The sequence below is a fragment of the Castor canadensis genome, chromosome 10, assembly GCF_047511655.1.
Source record: "Castor canadensis chromosome 10, mCasCan1.hap1v2, whole genome shotgun sequence".
Lineage (NCBI taxonomy): Eukaryota > Metazoa > Chordata > Mammalia > Rodentia > Castoridae > Castor > Castor canadensis.
The window spans coordinates 26,435,633-26,440,391 of NC_133395.1; the positions used below are offsets into that span (position 1 = coordinate 26,435,633).

The 4,759-nt window shown below is 33.3% G+C and overlaps 1 non-coding gene across 1 annotated transcript; it reads right to left on the reverse strand.

Moving 5' to 3' along the window:
- Positions 1 to 803: 803 nt before the first annotated feature.
- Positions 804 to 910, reverse strand: LOC141413098 (U6 spliceosomal RNA). The gene has a single exon (XR_012437922.1). It is a non-coding gene; the product is annotated as a U6 spliceosomal RNA (small nuclear RNA).
- Between the last annotated feature and the right edge of the window lie 3,849 nt (positions 911 to 4,759).

Consider the following 4,759-nt stretch of genomic DNA (forward strand, 5'->3'; position numbering starts at 1 on the left):
GATAATTAATGATGAGAATTCACAAAATGACATAAAAGTTTATATTCCAGTGACTTTAATAAATAAATAATTAATAGTTTAGAGAAAAAAACTAAAAAGAATAAAAAATTGGGTCATCTATGCTTTTTGGTTTTTTTTTCTATCATTGTAACTTTATTAACAATAGTCAAGATATGGAATCAACTTTATTTGCAACAGATAACTATATAAAGAGTGTGGTATATAGAGAAAATTGAATTCAAGATTAAATTAGAAAATAATTCCATCATTTGTAAAAACATGGAGACATTATGCTAAATAAGACAAGGTAGGCACACAACCTAAACACAGTTATCTCAATTGTATTTGTAATCTAAAACAATTGAAATCAGGGAGATAGAGAGGAAATTTGTGGTTACTACAGGATAAGAGTAGGTGGGTAGATGTAGGTCACAGAATAAAGTTTCTGCTAGACAAGAGGAATGATTTTGTTTTTAAATTTTAGAAATCTGTATCTAAGGAGCTAAAGAACTATATTTTTTAACTAAAAACTCAAGTGCTAATGCTGTCAATGTTAAAGGCAATGTCAACTTTGATATAATTTTCAATGAATGTATACTAATTTCAAAATAGTTTAAAAAGGATTGCATCCATGATGACTGCAATTTAAAACACAGTTGATCTCTGTAACTTTTTTCTCATTGCGCTCTTAACTGTCAACTGTTATTTGGCTATTTCTCATTACATTCTTTTTTTGAGATAAATATAATAATTTACATTTTCAGTGAGTTTGTATTTTACTACATTGTAACCTTTCCTTTCATTTTAATATGGAATGCTTCACGAATTTGCATGCCAACCTTGTGCAGGGGCCATGCTAATCTTCTCTGTATCGTTCCAATTTTAGTGTATGTGCTGCCGAAGTGAGCACTATAACCTTTTCTTAAAGATGGTTTCTAAGTGTACAGTTTAATTTTCCTGGATACATATTGCTTAGAAGTTTTTACATAAGGAAATTAATTTTATCTATTATTTCTTTCAAAAGCTAGTTCATCTCATACAGGTGTAAATGATAATTTTTATAAAGTAAATGAAATTTATTTATTTTAATTGCTAGTTTATTTGTTCTTATAACAAGATTATAACAAGATTTTCAATGGTAAAGAAGAGTACAAACATGATTGTTTTGATAGATGCACAACTCTGTTCACACTGTAAACTCCTGGATGCACACTTTGAGTGGAATGGACAACAAGTGAATCTACCTTAATAATGCTATTGTAATCAATTCTAGGTAAAGAGATAAATTATTTTGCTAAAAATTTTCTGAAAGTAAGATAGACAAATATTGTATTTCTTATGAATAAAAGAGTGAAATGAAAAAATTACATGGAAAATATGGTTAGAAGAAAGAGAATAACAGTATCAATATTGTAGCAATAAAATATTTAGATCTGAAATTAGTAAAATAATAGAAGTAGAATGTTGTAAATTAAAACAAAATATTTTGTTGACTAATCTATACAGAATAATAAGGAAGATAGAATTTTATCACTAAAAGAAGTTATGTCCTTAAAATTTGTATTCACTTTGTGAAAGTGATGCACATGAAGATTGCAAAGTAGGACATTACAGGAATCAGTCTCCACAATGTTAAAACTAATAAATGAACAAAAAATTGTGGGTTGACAAGACCATGGAGAAACAACTACTGCAGAACTCTGGTGTGTAATGGAGCACATACAGCATTAGGAGAGTGCTGAGGAAACAAAAGGGTGAAGTGGGGTATTTTGCACAGCAGCTACAATCTCCTCTCCTCCAATCCCACACAGCTATAGGAATGGTGGGCAGTGCTGCAACTGTAAATTTGGACAATGAGGACATTTCCTGCAAAATGTAGGATTGTGTATTATAATCTGCCTTGTTGTTCAGTGAGGGGTCATGACTTCTCCAGAGGAGATCCCCAGTCAGCACATGAGATGAATCTTAAAGAGACAAATCAGAATACCTTCTCTTTGTCTCCATCTTTTTCTCTGTCTTTTATATTCAGGCATTTAATGAAATTTCTCTCAGGTCACTAACGACAGAAACAGGGAAATAAGCCTTCAGTGAGCACACAGAAAAGAAGCGTAATTCTTGCAAAAGTAGCTTGGTAAAAGATAACTGCACCTTGTCAATAAGAAGCAATAACCACAATCCCTGCAGAAAGAGAATAATCTTAAAAATGTTAAAAAAAATTCACCATGTAAATGAAGATATGAAGAGAAATGTAGTTCTCTTATTATGCTTCCTAGTCTATTAACTTTCACAAAGAAGGAAAAATAAAACATTCATTCTTTGGGAAAAAATATTAAGGAGTTTTTGTTAATGAAACTGAATTATATCTCAAAATATGCCTTCAATGATTAAAATTAGTACATATTCCTTAAGGTAGACTCTATATTCCAGTAACAGAAGCAATTCAGTTTCCTAGTAAAGGAAGCACCAATCTGATGTTTTCAAAATATACTGATTTTCTACATTAATTACTAAATAAAATCCTTCTACAATAACAGAGCAGCAGATCAGTCTCCTCCCTCTATGTTTTATTTTGATGTTATTTATTTTTCCATATTTTTATTAGTACTTGTTAATTCTACATTTGTTCATGTGGCATTTCCATATATGCATATAATGCACTTTTGTCATATTTCCCTCTTCTATTACTCTTTCTTTTCCCCCCTCACCAAACTCTTTTCAAATCTTCCTTTCAGTGTTTTAAATGGGTTTCTTTCTGACCTTTTCATACAGGTATACAGTGCAGATAGATGATTTTCTCCCCCTTTGCCTGTTCTTTTTCCTCCAGCTGTCTCCCACTGATTCCCCCACCAAATTCACTTATCTTCATGTCTACACTTTTTTCTTTAGATCTAGCTTCCACATATGAGCGAAAACCTGCAGTACTTGTCTTTCTGATCTGAGTACCATTTTACTCCTTATAAATCATTTGTGGATTTTTTTTACTATTTATCCAAATGTATGTGCTTACCCATGTATATCAACTACAGTCTTCTTCTGACTTAAAATGCTTTATAGTTTTGCTCCCTATGTAAACTATATTAATGCAAATTATATTAATATGTCTGACTTTAATGATTATTGAAATCATTTTCAGTATGTTTTGTGCCAGGAAATTATACATCACTCTCATTAATATCATTCTATAATCTGTGGAATATATTACCAACACTTATTGTCTCTTAACTGATTCTCTAGTAGAGGAAAAAAATCAAAACAGAAGAAATAGAAGACATTTTTATGTTAATTTATTTAAACATTTTTTTCAGAACTGTAACTTTGGAGGAAGACTAGTCATTGTCCCTAAATTTAATGAAAATGTTAAATCAACAGCCAATTAAGTATTTTAAGTTTCAAAGAGAAAATGAAATATTTAAAGGGACCTGGCTGTGAAGACCTGTTATCAAAGGGCAAAAATTTAATGTTTCTTTTCAACGGAGGTCAGGGAATGAACTTTGATCTTTGACTCCAAGGAATTGCCCTTTGAGGACACCTGGCTGCCTAAGGCTGTGATTATCAGGAAATTGGTTATTTCTCTTATTTTGTAGCTTTTTAATTTGACATAGTCCTAATTTTCCACTTTTGCTTCTATTCTCTGTGCTTTTGCATTGTATTAAAAAAAAAATCATTGGCCAGACAAATGCATGGAACTTCTTCTGTTTTCTTATAGTAGTTTTTTTTTTTTTTTTTTTTTCTTAAAGAAAGGCAGACTGCCATGGGTAGCGCCTCATTTGGATGTGTCTGGAGTCTCAGAAGCTTGACTACAAATGGACCTTGAGAGCTTGTTTGGAGGTTCTAGCAGGGGAGCGCAGCTACTCAGATACCCTTGACTGAAGAAAGGTCCTCCTCTATCGGGGATGGTGGTCCTCTTTGACCGAGCCCACAGCTTCGGGAGAGATGCACATGGAGTGGTGAAGGAGAAAGGGGACACACGCCTAGCCAGCCAGATCAGCCGAATCAACCCTGGCGATCAATGGGGTGACAGATGTCGCAGCCAGATCGCCCTCACATCCTTCTTATAGTAGTTTTATAGTATCAAGGCTTACATGTAAGATTACTTTGTAAACTAATTACATGCAAATCATTTAGAAACTGATTTTTTACCTGGTATTAAATCAGGTCTAATTTCATTCTTTTCTATATAGATGCACAGTTTCACAGTAATAAAAAGCAGTTAGACATAAGTGGTGGCTATAAAAGAAGACAGGGAAATTAAATTAATTTAATAAATATTTAAAGAACCAGACTCTGACATTGGAACAAAGAAAGTGAAAATAACTAGCCCCCTTCTGTCTCCTTTTAGATGCTGAGTTAAAGGAACAGGGAAACAATGAGGGACTACCTGCTTCTACTTTCCTCTTTGAGATGTTAGCAAGCTGCAATAGGATCCTTGGATGGGTAGAGAGTAATGAAGGGAAGTTCTAAAGCACACCTGTTGTTTCTGTGTTTTGGGTGGAATGTGGGTGTGATCCTCCCAGATCACACCCACATTTCAGCCTCCCAGACCCATTGCCTTTGACCATGTGTATTTACTCAGCTCTCTAGTATAAGACTAGAAGATGGGACCATCATTTAGAGTTTATGCTCCCATTTCCTGTATAGGGAACAGGAAATGTCTCTCCTTCTTTCTCTAACCCTGTGCTCCCATTGTTCTCACTCTAGAGAAAACCTGCTTTTAGTCTGTTGAAAGCATATCCTTCTCCTAACAAACTGTACTGTTACT